Source organism: Dama dama, unplaced genomic scaffold (genome assembly GCF_033118175.1).
Source record: "Dama dama isolate Ldn47 unplaced genomic scaffold, ASM3311817v1 ptg000085l, whole genome shotgun sequence".
Classification (NCBI taxonomy): Eukaryota; Metazoa; Chordata; class Mammalia; order Artiodactyla; family Cervidae; genus Dama; species Dama dama.
This window is the reverse complement of record NW_026870902.1, coordinates 510,638-524,135: the sequence shown is the minus strand read 5'-3', so window position 1 is coordinate 524,135 and position 13,498 is coordinate 510,638.

The following is a 13,498-nucleotide window of genomic DNA, read 5'->3' as shown; positions in this document are numbered from 1 at the left end:
GAAAAGTTGTGAAAAATATGAAGAGCTTTAAAAGGTGTGAAAAATATGACGAGCATGAAACGGTCTGACAAATAGGAGGAGCATGAAGCTGTGTTCAAAAACATGAAGAGCCAGAAAAGGTTTGAAAAATATGAAGAGCTTCAAAAAGTGTCAAAAATATGAGGAGCAAGAAACGGTCGGAAAATAGGAGGAGCATGAAATGATCTGAAAAATAGGAGGAGCAGGAAGCTGTGTTCAAAAACATGAAGAGCCTGAAAAGGTGTGAAAAATATGAAGAGCTTCAAAAGGTGTAAAAAACTTGAGCAGCATGAAACGGTCTGAAAAATAGGAGGAGCATGAAGTGGAACTGAAAAACATGAAGTGCCTGAAAAGGTGTCCAAATTATGAAGAGTTTCAAAAGGTGTAAAAATGAGATGAGCATGAAACGGTCTGAAAAATAGGAGGAGCATGAACTGGTGCTGAAAAACATGAAGAGCCTGAAAAGGTGTGAAAAATATGAAGAGCTTCAAAAGGTGTGAAAAATATGAGGAGCATGAAACGGTCTGAAAAATAGGAGGAGCATGAAGTGGTGTTCAAAAACATGAAGAGCCTGAAAAGGTGTGAAAAATATGAAGAGCTTCAAAAAGTGTCAAATACATGAGGAGAAAGAAACGGTCTGAAAAATAGGAGGAGCATGAAGTGGTGTTCAAAAACTTGAAGAGCCTGAAAAGGTGTGAAAAATGTGAAGAGCTTCAAAAGGTATGAAAAATATGAAGAGCTTCAAAAGCTGTCAAAAATGAGATGAGCATGAAACGGTCTGAAAAAAAGCAGGAGCATGAAGCGTTGTTGAAAATCTTGAAGAGCTTGAAAAGGTGTGAAAAATATGAAGAGCTTCAAAAGGTTTCAAAAATATGAGGATCATGAAACGGTCTGAAAAATAGGAGCAACCTGAAACGGTCTTAAAAATAAGAGGAGCATGAAATGGTTTTGAAAAACATGAAGAGACTGAAAAGGTGTGAAAAATATGAAGACGTTTAAAAGGTGTCAAAAATATGAGGAGCATGAAACTTTCTGAAAAATAGGAGGATCATGAAGCGGTGTTGAAAAACATGAAGAGCCTGAAAAGGTGTGAAAAATATGAAGAGCTTCAAAAGGTGTGAAAAATATGAAGAGCTTCAAAAGGTGTCAAAAATATGAGGAGAATGAAACGGTCTGAAAAATAGGCGGAGCATGAAACGGTGTTCAAAAACATGAAGAGCCTGAAAAGGTGTGAAAAATATGAAGAGCTTCAAAACGTGTCTAAATATGAGGAGCATGAAACGGTCTGAAAAATAGGAGGAGCAAGAAGCGGTGTTGAAAAACATGAAGAGCCTGAAAATGTGTGAAGAATATGAAGAGCTTCAAAAGCTGTCAAATGAGATGAGCATGAAACGGTCTGAAAAATAGCAGGAGCATGAAGCAGTGTTTAAAAATATGAAGAGCCTGAAAAGGTGTGAAAAATATGAAGAGCTTCAAAAGGTTTGAAAAATATGAAGAGCAGGGAACGGTCTGAAAAATAGGAGGAGGATAAAGCGATGTTCAAAAACATGAAGAGCCTGAAAAGGGGTGACAAATATTAAGAGCTTCAAAAGGTGTCAAAAATATGAGGAGCATGAAACGGTCTCAAAAATAGGAGGAGCATGAAGCGGTGTTCAAAAATATGGAGAGCCTGAAAAGGTATGAAAAATATGAAGAGCTTCAAAAGGTGTCAAAAATATGAGGAGCATGAAACGGTCTGAAAAATAGGAGGAGTATGAAACGGTGTTCAAAAATATGAAGAGCCTGGAATGGTGTGAAAAATATGAAGAGCCCAAAACGTGTCAAAAATATGAGGAGCATGAAACGGTCTGAAAAATAGGAGGAGCAAGAAGCGGTGTTGAAAAACATGAAGAGCCTGAAAATGTGTGAAAAATATGAAGAGCTTCAAAAGGTTTGAAAAATATGAAGAGCTTCAAAAGCTGTCAAATGAGATGAGCATGAAACGGTCTGAAAAATAGCAGGAGCATGAAGCGGTGTTCAAAAACATGAAGAGCCTGAAAAGGGGTGAAAAATATGAAGAGCTTCAAAAGGTGTCAATAATAAGACGTGCATGAAACAGTCTGAAAAATAGGAGGAGCATGAAACGGTCTGAAATATAGGAGGAGCATGAATCTGTGCTCAAATACATGAAGCGCCTGAGAAGGTGCGAAACATATGAAGAGCTTCAAAAGGTGTGAAAAATATGAGGAGCATGAAACGTTCTGAAAAATAGGAGGAGCATGAAACGGTGTTCAAAAATATAAAGAGCCTGGAAATGGTGTGAAAAATAGGAGAGCCCCAAAACGTGTTAAAAATATGAGGAGCATGAAATGGTCTGAAACATACGAGGAGCATGAAGTGGTGTTCAAAAACATAAAGAGCCTGAAAAGGTGTGAAATATATGAAGAGCTTCAAAAGGTGTAAAAAATTTGAGCAGCATGAAACGGTCTGAAAAATAGGAGGAGCATGAAGTGGAGCTGAAAAACATGAAGTGCCTGAAAAGGTGTGCAAAATATGAAGAGCTTCAAAAGGTGTAAAAAACGAGATGAGCATGAAACGGTCTGAAAAATAGGAGGAGCATGAACTGGTGCTGAAAAACATGAAGAGCCTGAAAAGGTGTGAAAAATATGAAGAGCTTCAAAAGGTGTGAAAAATATGAGGAGCATGAAACGGTCTGAAAAATAGGAGGAGCATGAAACGGTGTTCAAAAACATGAAGAGCCTGAAAAGGTGTGAAAAATATGAAGAGCTTCAAAAGGTGTCAAAAATATGAGGAGCATGAAACGATCTCAAGAATAGGAGGAGCATGAAACGGTCTGAAAAATATGAGGGCATGAAACTGTGTTGAAAAACATGAACAGCCTGAAATGGTGTGAAATATATGAAGAGCTTCAAAAGGTTTCAAAAATATGAGGAGCATGAAACGGTCTGAAAAATAGGAGGAGCATGAAGCGGTTTTGAAAAACATGAAGAGCCTGAAAAGGTATGGGAAATATGAAGAGCTTCAAAAGGTGTGAAATACATGAGGAGCATGAAACGGTCTGAAAAATAGGAGGAGCATGAAGCTGTGTTCAAAAACATGAAGAGACTGAAAAGGTGCGAAAAATATGAAGAGCCTGAAAGGGTGTGAAAATTATGAAGAGCTTCAAAAAGTGTCAAATATAAGAGGATCATGAAACGGTCTGAAAAATAGGAGCAACATGAAACGGTCTGAAAAATAAGAGGAGCATGAAATGGTGTTGAAAAACAGGAAGAGCCTGAAAATGTGAGAAAAATATGAAGAGCTTCAAAAGGTTTCAAAAATATGAGGAGCATGAAACTTTCTGAAAAAGAGGAGGAGCATGAACCGGTGTTGAAAAACATGCAGAGCCTGAAAAGGTGTGAAAAATATGAAGAGGTTTAAAAGGTGTCAAATATTTGAGGAGCATGAAACTTTCTGAAAAATAGGAGGATCATGAAACCGTGTTCAAAAACATGAAGAGCCTGAAAAGGTGTGAAAAATATGAAGAGCCTTAAAAAATGTCAAAAATATGAGGAGTATGAAACGGTCTGAAAAATAGCAGGAGCATGAAGCGGTGTTGAAAAACATGAAGAGCCTGAAAAGGTGTGAAAAATATGAAGAGCTTCAAAAGGTGTAAAAAATGAGAGCAGCATGAAACGGTCTGAAAAATAGGAGGAGCATGAAGCTGTGTTCAAAAACATGAAGAGCCAGAAAAGGTGTGAAAAATATGAAGAGCTTCAAAAAGTGTCAAATATATGAGGAGAAGGAAACGGTCTGAAAAATATGAGGAGCATGAAACGGTCTGAAAAATAGGAAGAGCATGAAACGGACTGAAAAAATAGGAGGATCATGAAGCTTGTTGAAAAACATGAAGAGCCTGAAATGGTGTGAAAAATGTGAAGAGCTTCAACAGGTGTCAAAAACTTGAGGAGAATGAAACGGTCTGAAAAATAGGAGGAGCATGAAGCTGTGTTGAAAAACATGAAGAGCCAGACAAGGTGTGAAAAATATGAAGAGCTTCAAAAAGTGTCAAAAATATGAGGAGCAAGAAACGGTCTGAAAAATAGGAGTAGCATGAAACGATCTGAAAAATAGGAGGAGCATGAAGCTGAGTTGAAAAACATGAAGAGCCTGAAAAGGTGTGAAAAATATGAAGAGCTTCAAAAGGTGTAAAAAATGAGAGCAGCATGAAACGGTCTGAAAAATAGGAGGAGCATGAAGTGGAGCTGAAAAACATGAAGTGCCTGAAAAGGTGTGCAAAATATGAAGAGCTTCAAAAGGTGTAAAAAATGAGAAGAGCATGAAACGGTCTGAAAAATAGGAGGAGCATGAACTGGTGCTGAAAAACATGAAGAGCCTGAAAAGGTGAGAAAAATATGAAGAGCTTTAAAAGGTGTGAAAAATATGACGAGCATGAAACGGTCTCAAAAATTGGAGGAGCATGAAGCTGTATTCAAAAACATGAAGAGCCAGAAAAGGTGTGAAAAATATGAAGAGCTTCAAAAAGTGTCAAAAGTATGAGGAGCAAGAAACGGTCGGAAAATAGGAGGAGCATGAAACGATCTGAAAAATAGGAGGAGCATGATGCTGTGTTCAAAAACATGAAGAGCCTGAAAAGGTGTGAAAAATATGAAGAGCTTGAAAAGGTGTAGAAAATTTGAGCAGCATGAAACGGTCTGAAATATAGGAGGAGCATGAAGTGGAGCTGAAAAACCTGAAGAGCCTGAAAAGGTGTGAAAAATATGAAGAGCTTCAAAAGGTGTGAAAAATATGAGGAGCATGAAACGGTCTGAAAAATAGGAGGAGCATGGATCGGTGTTCAAAAACATGAAGAGCCTGAAAAGGTGTGAAAAATATGAAGAGCTTCAAAAAGTGTCAAATATATGAGGAGAAAGAAACGGTCTGAAAAAAAGGAGGAGAATGAAGCGGTGTTCAAAAACATGAAGAGCCTGAAAAGGTGTGAAAAATATGAAGAGCTTCAAAAGGTGTGAAAAATATGAGGAGCATGAAACGGTCTGAAAAATAGGAGGAGCATGGATCGGTGTTCAAAAACATGAAGAGCCTGAAAAGGTGTGAAAAATATGAAGAGCTTCAAAAAGTGTCAAATATATGAGGAGAAAGAAACGGTCTGAAAAAAAGGAGGAGAATGAAGCGGTGTTCAAAAACATGAAGAGCCTGAAAAGGTGTGAAAAATATGAAGAGCTTCAAAAGCTGTCAAAAATGAGATGAGCATGAAACGGTCTGAAAAAAAGGAGGAGCACGAAGCGTTGTTGAAAATCTTGAAGAGCTTGAAAAGGTGTGAAAAATATGAAGAAGTTTAAAAGGTGTCAAAAATATGAGGAGCATGAAACGTTCTGAAAAAGAGGAGGATCATGAAACGGTGTTCAAAAACATGAAGAGCATGAGAAGTTGTGAAAAATATGAAGAGCTTCAAAAGGTGTCAAAAATATGAAGAGCTTCAAAAGGTGTCAAAAATGAGATGAGCATGAAACGGTCTGAAAAATCGGAGGAGCATGAAGCGGTGTTGAAAATCATGAAGAGCCTGAAACGGTGTGAAAAATATGAAGAGCTTCAAAAGGTGTGAAAAATATGAAGAGCATCAAAAGGTGTCAAAAATATGACGAGGATGAAACGGTCTGAGAAATAGGAGGAGCAAGAAGCGGTGTTGAAAAACATGAAGAGACAGAAATGATGTGAAAAATATGAAGAGCTTCAAAAGGTGTCAAAAATATGGGGACCATGAAACGGTCTGAAAAATAGGAGGAGCATGAACTGGTGTTGAAAAACATGAAGAGCCTGAAAAGGTGTGAAAAATATGAAGACCTTCAAAAGGTGTCAAAAATATGAGGAGCATGAAACGGTCTGAAAAATACGAGGAGCATGAAACGGTGTTCAAAATATGAAGGGCCTGAAAAGGTGTGAATTATATGAAGAGCCTCAAAATGTGTCAAAAATATGAGGAGCATGAAACTGTCTGAAAAATAGGAGGAGCATGAAGCGGTGTTGAAAAACATGAAGAGACTGAAAACGTGTGAATAATATGAAGAGCTTCAAAAGGTTTGAAAAATATGAAGAGATTCAAATGGTGTGAAAAATATGAAGAGCTTCAGAAGGTGTCAAAAATGAGATGAGCATGAAACGGTTTGAAAAATAGGAGGAGCATGAAACGATCTGAAAAATAGGAGGAGCATGAAACGGTGTTGAAAACATAAAGAGCATGAAAAGGTGTGAAAAATACGAAGAGCTTCCAAAGGTGTCAAAAATATGAGGAGCATGAAACGGTCTGAAAAATAGGAGGAACATGAAGCGGTGTTCAAAAACATGAAGAGCCTGAAAAGGTTTGAAAAATATGAAGAGCTTCAAAAGGTGACAAAAATATGAGGAGCATGAAACGGTCTGAAATATAAAGGAGCATGAAACGCTGATCAAATACATGAAGAGTCTGAAAAGGTGTGAAAAATATAAAGAGCTTTAAAAGCTGTCAAGTATATGAGTAGCATGAAACGGTCTGAAAAATAGGAGGAGCATGAAGCAGTGTTCAAAAACATGAAGAGCCTTAAAAGGTGTGAAAAATATGAAGAATTTTAAAAGGTGTCAAAAATATGAGGAGCATGAAACGTTCTGAAAAAGAGGAGGATCATGAAACGGTGTTCAAAAACATGAAGAGCATGAGAAGTTGTGAAAAATATGAAGAGCTTCAAAAGGTGTCAAAAATATGAAGAGCTTCAAAAGGTGTCAAAAATGAGATGAGCATGAAACAGTCTGAAAACTAGGAGGTGCATGAAGCGCAGTTGAGAAACATGAAGAGCCTGAAAAGGTGTGAAAAATATGAAGAGCTTCAAAAGGTGTAAAAAATATGAGGAGCTTCAAAAGTTGTCAAAAATATGAGGAGCATGAAACGGTCTGAAAAAGAGGAGGAGCATGAAGCGGTGTTGAAAAACATGAAGAGCCTGAAAATGTGTGAGAAATATGAAGAGCTTCAAAAGGTGTCAAAAATATGAGGAGCATGAAAAGTTCTGAAAAATAGGACGAGCCTGAAGCGGTGTTGAAACACATGAAGAGCCTGAAAAGTTGTGAAATATATGAAGAGCTTCAAAAGGTGTGAAATACATGAGGAGCATGAAACTCTCTGAAAAATAGTAGGAGCATGAAGTGGTGTTCAAAAATATGAACAGCCTGAAAAGGTGTGAAAAATATGAAGAGCTTCAATAGGTGTGAAAAATATGAGGAGCATGAAACGGTCTGAAAAATAGGAGGAGCATGAAGCCGTGTTCAAAAATATGAAGAGCCTGAAAAGAGGTAAAAATATGAAGAGCTTCCAAAGGTGTCAAATATATGAGGAGCACGAAACGGTCTGAAAAATAGGAAGAGCAAGAAGCGGTGCTGAAAAACCTGAAGAGCCTGAAAAGGTGTGAAAAATATGAAGAGCTACAAAGGTGTCAAATATATGAGGAGCATGAAACGGTCTGAAAATATGAGGAGCATGAAGCGGTGCTCTAAAACATGAGGAGCCTGAAAACATGTGAAATATATGAAGAGCTTCAAAATGTGTGGAGAATATGAGGAGAATTAAAAGGTCTGAAAAATAGGAGGAGCATGAAGAGGTGTTGAATAATATGAAGAGCATGAAAAGGTGTGAAAAATAGGAAGAGTTTTAAAAGGTGTCAAAAATACGAGGAGCATGAAACGGTGTGAAAAATAGGAGGAGCATGAATCATTGTCGAAAAACATGAAATGCCCGAAAAGGTGTGAAAAACATGAAGAGACTGAAAAGGTGTGAAATATATGAAGAGCTTCAAAAAGTGTGAAAAATATGAGGAGCATGAAACGTTCTGAAAAATTGGAGGAGCATGAAGCGGTGTTGAAAAACATGAAGAGACAGAAATGATGTGAAAAATATGAAGAGCTTCAAAAGGTGTCAAAAATATGGGGACCATGAAACGGTCTGAAAAATAGGAGGAGCATGAACTGGTGTTGAAAAACATGAAGAGCCTGAAAAAGTGTGAAATATATGAAGAGCTTCAAAAGGTGTCAAACAGATGAAGAGGATGAAAAGGTCTGAAAAATAGGAGGAGCATGAAGCGGTGTTGAAAAACATGAAGAACCTGAAAAGGTGTGAAAAATATGAAGAGCTTCAAAAGGTGTCAAAAATAAAAGGAGCATGAAATGGTCTGAAAAACAGGAGGAGCATGAAGCGGTGTTGAAAAACATGAAGAGCCTGAAAAGGTGTGAAAAATATAAAGAGCTTCAAAAGGTGTGAAATACATGAGGAGCATGAAACGGTCTGAAAAATAGGAGGAGCATGAAGCGGTGTTCAAAAACATGAAGAGCCTGAAAAGCTGTGAAAAATATGAAGAGCTTCAAAAGGTGTGAAAAATATGAAGAGATTCAAAAGGTGTGAAAAATATGAAGAGCTTCAAAAGGTGTCAAAAATGAGATGAGCATCAAAAGGTCTGAAAAATAGGAAGAGCATGGAGTGGAGTTGAAAAACATGAAGCGCTTGAAAAAGTGTGAAATATATGAAGAGTTTCAAAAGGTGTGAAAAATATGGGGAGCTTAAAACGTGTCAAAAATATGAGGAGCATGAAACGGTCTGAAAAATAGGAGGAGCATGAAACAGCATTCAAAACATGAAGAGCTTGAAAAGGTGTGAAAAATATGAAGAGCTTCAAAAGGTGTGAAATACATGAGGAACATGAAACGGTTTGAAAAACAGGAGGAGCTTGAAGCGGTGTTCAAAAACATGAAGAGCCTGAAAAGGTGTGAAAAACATGAAGACCTTCAAAATGTGTCAAATAAATGAGGAGCATGAAACGGTCTGAAAAATAGGTGGAGTATGAAACGGTGTTCAAATACATGAAGAGCCTGAAAAGGTGTGAAAAATATGAAGAGCTTCAAAAGGTGTGAAAAATATGAGGAGCGTCAAAAGGTTTCAAAAATAAGAGGAGCATGAAACGCTCAGAAAAGTAGGAGGATCAAGAAGCGATGTTGAAAAACATGAAAAGCCTGAAAAGGTGTGAAAAATATGAAGAGCTTCAAAAGGTGTCAAAAATATGAGGAGCATGAAACGGTCGGAAAATAGGAGCAGCAAGAAAGCGTGTTCAAAAACATGCGGAGCCTGAAAACGTGTGAAAAATATAAAGAGCTTCAAAATGTGTGAAATACATGAGGAGCATGAAACGGTCTGAAAAATAGGAGGAGCATGAAGCGGTGTTGAAAAACATGAAGAGCCTGAAAAGGTGTGAAAAATGTGAAGAGCTTCAAAAGTTGTGAAATACAAGAGGAGCATGAAACGGTCTGAAAAAAAGGAGGAGCATAAAGCGGTGTTGAAAAACATGAAGAACCTGAAAAGTTGTGAAAAATATGAAGAACTTCAAAAGGTGCCAAAAATATGAGGAGCATGAAACGGCTGAAATAAAGGAGGAGCATGAAACGGTCTGAAAAATAGGAGGAGCATGAAACGTTGTTCAAAAACCTGAAGAGAATGAAAAGGTGTGAAAAATATGAAGAGCTTCAAAAGGTGTCAAAAATATGAGGAGCATGAAACGGTCTGAAAAATAGGAGGAGCATGAAGTGGTGTTGAAAAACATGAAGAGCCTGAAAAGGTGTGAGTAATATGAAGAGCTTCAAAAGGTGTGATAAATATGAGGAGCATGAAGCGGAGTGTAAAATAGGAGGAGCATGAAGTGGTGTTCAAAAACATGAAGAGCCTGAAAAGGTGTGAAAAATGTGAAGAGCTTCAAAAGTTGTGAAATACAAAGGAGCATGAAACGGTCTGAAAAATAGGAGGAGCATGATGCTTTGTTGAAAAACATGAAGAGCCTGAAAAGGTGGGAAATATATGAAGAGCTTCAAAAGGTGTCAAAAATATGAGGAGCATGAAACGGTCTGAAATATAGGAGGAGCATGAAGTGGTGTTGAAAAATATGAAGAGCCAGAAAAGGTGTGAAATATATGAAGAGCTTCAAAAGTTGTCAAAAATATGAGGAGCATGAAACGGTCTGAAAAATAGGAGGAGCATGAAACAGTGTTCAAAAACATGAAGAGCCTGAAAAGGTGTGAAAAATATGAAGAGCTTCAAAAGGTTTAAAAAATATGAAGAGCTTCAAAAGCTGTGAAATAGATGAGGAGCATGAAACGGTCTGAAAAATAGGAGGAGCATGAAGCGGTGTTCTAAAACATGAAGAGCCTGAAAAGGTGTGAAATATATGAAGAGCTTCAAAAGGTGTGAAATACATGAGGAGCATGAAACGGTCTGAAAAATAGGAGGAGCATGAAGTGGTGTTGAAAAACATGAAGAGCCTGAAAAGGTGTGAAAAATATGAAGAGCTTCTAAAGGTGTGAAAAATATGAGGAGCTTGAAGCGGTCTGTAAAATAGGAGGAGCATGAAGCGGTGTTGAGAAACATGGAGAGCCTGAAAAGGTGTGAAAAATATGAAGAGCTTCAAAAGGTGTGAAATACATGAGGAGCGTGAAACGGTCTGAAAAATAGGAGGAGCATGAAGTGGTGTTGAGAAACATGGAGAGCCTGAAAAGTTGTGAAAAATATGAAGAGCTTCAAAAGGTGTGAAATACATGAGGAGCATGAAACGGTCTGAAAAATAGGAGGAGCATGAAACGGTGTTCAAAAACCTGAAGAGAATGAAAAGGTGTGAAAAATATCAAGAGCTTCAAAAGTTGTCAAAAAGATGAGGAGGATTAAACGGTCTGAAAAATAGGAGGAGCATGAAGCGGTCTTGAAAAACATGAAGAGCCTGAAAAGGTGTGAAGTACATGAAGAGCTTCAAAAATTGTCAAAAATATGAGGAGCATGAAAATCTATGAAAAATAGGAGGAGCATGAACCAGTGTTGAAAAATATGAAGAGCCTGAAAAGGTGTGAAAAATATGAAGAGATTCAAAGGTGTCAAAAATACGAGGAGCATGAAACGGTGTTCAAAAACATGGAAAGCAAGAAAAGGTGTGAAAAATATGAAGAGCTTCAAAAGGTGTCAAAAATATGAGAAGCATGAAACGGTCTGATAAATAGAAGGAGCATGAAACAGTGTTCAAAAACATGAAGAGCCTGAAAAGGTGTGAAAAATATGAAGAGCTTCAAATGGTGTCAAAAATATGAGGAGCATGAAACGGTCTGAAAAATAGGAGGAGCATGAAACAGTGTTCAAAAACATGAAGAGCCTGAAAAGGTGTGAAAAATATGAAGAGCTTCAAAAGGTTTAAAAAATATGAAGGGCTTCAAAAGCTGTGAAATAGATGAGGAGCATGAAACGGTCTGAAAAATAGGAGGAGCATGAAGCGGTGTTTCAAAACATGAAGAGCCTGAAAAGGTGTGAAATATATGAAGAGATTCAAAATTGTCAAAAATATGAGGAGCATGAAACGCTAAGAAAAATAGGAGGATCATGAAGCGGTGTTGAAAAACATGAAAAGCCTGAAAAGGTGTGAAAAATATGAACTGTTTCAAACGGTGTCAAAAATATGAGGAGCATGAAACTCTCTGAAAAACAGGAAGAGCATGAAACCGTGTTCAAAAACAAGAAGAGCTTGAAAAGGTGTGAAAAATACGAAGAGCTTCAAAAGGTGTGAAGTACATGAGGAGCATAAAACGGTCTGAAAAATAGGAGGAGCATGAAGTGGTGTTGAAAAACATGAAGAGCCTGAAAAGGTGTGAAAAATATGAAGAGTTTCAAAAGGTGTGAAAAATATGAGGAGCATGAAGCGGTCAGTAAAATAGGAGGAGCATGAAGCGGTGTTGAGAAACATGGAGAGCCTGAAAAGGTGTGAAAAATATGAAGAGCTTCAAAAGGTGTGAAATACATGAGGAGCGTGAAACGGTCTGAAAAATAGCAGGAGAATGAAGCGGTGTTGAGAAACATGGAGAGCCTGAAAAGGTGTGAAAAATATGAAGAGCTTCAAAAGGTGTGAAATACATGAGGAGCATGAAACGGTCTGAAAAATAGGAGGAGCATGAAACGGTGTTCAAAAACCTGAAGAGAATGAAAAGGTGTGAAAAATATGAAGAGCTTCAAAAGTTGTCAAAAAGATGAGGAAGATTAAACGGTCTGAAAAATAGGAGGAGCATGAAGCGGTGTTGAAAAACATGAAGAGCCTGAAAAGGTGTGAAGTACATGAAGAGCTTCAAAAGTTGTCAAAAATATGAGGAGCATGAAAATGTATGAAAAATGGGAGGAGCATGAACCGGTGTTGAAAAACATGAAGAGCCTGAAAAGGTGTGAAAAATATGAAGAGCTTCAAAGGTGTCAAAAATATGAGGAGCATGAAACGGTGTTCAAAAACATGGAAAGCAAGAAAATGTGTGAAAAATATGAAGAGCTTCAAAAGGTGTCAAAAATATGAGGAGCAAGAAACGGTCTGAAAAATAGGAGGAAAATGAAGCAGTGTTGAAAAACATGAAGAGCTTAAAAAGGTGTGAAAAATATGAAGAGTTGGAAAATGTGTCAAAAATATGAAGAGCAGGAAACGGTCTGAAAAATAGGAGGAGCATGAAGTGGTGTTGAAAAACATGAAGAGCCTGAAAAGCTGTGAAAAATATGAAGAGCATCAAAACCTGTCAAAATATGAGGAGCATAAAACGGTGTTCAAAATCATGAAACGCCTGAAAAGGTGTGCAATATATGAACAGCTTCAAAAGGTGTCAAAAATAGGAGGAGCATGAAGCGGTGTAGAAAAATGAAGACCCTAAAAATGTGTGAAAAATATGAAGACCTTCAAATCGTGTCAAAAATATGAGGAGCATGAAACGGTCTGAAAATTGAGGGGAAGGAAGCAGTGTTGAAAAACATGAAGACCCTGAAAAGGTGTGAAAAATATGAAGAGCTTCAAAAGGTGTCAAAAATATGAGGAGCATGAAACGGTCTGAAAAATAGGAGGAGAATGAAACGGTGTTCAAAAACATGAAGAGCCTGAAAAGGTGTGAAAAATATGAAGAGCTTCAAAAGGTGTCAAAAATAGGAGGAGCATGAAACGGTCTGAAAAATAGGAGCAGCATGAAGCGGTGTAAAAAACATGAAGAGCCTGAAAACGTGTGAAAGATATGAAGACCTTCAAAAGGTGTCAAAAATATGAGGAGCATGAAACGGTCTGAAAAATAGGAGCAGCATGAAGCGGTGTAATAAACATGAAGAGCCTGAAAAGGTGTGAAAAATATGAAGAGCTTCAAAAGGTGTGAAAAAAATGAAGAGCTTCAAAACGTGTCAAAAATATGAGGAGCATGAAACGGTCTGATAAATAGGAGGAGCAAGAAGCGGTGTTGAAAAACATTAAGAGCCTGAAAACGTTTGAAAAATATGAAGAGCTTCAAAAGGTGTGGAAAATATGAAGAGCTTCAAAATGTGTCAAAAGCGAGATGAGTATGAAACGGTCTGAAAAATAGGAGGAACATGAAATTGTGTTGAAAAATATGAAGAGCCTGAAAATGTGTGAAATATATGAAGAGCTTCAAA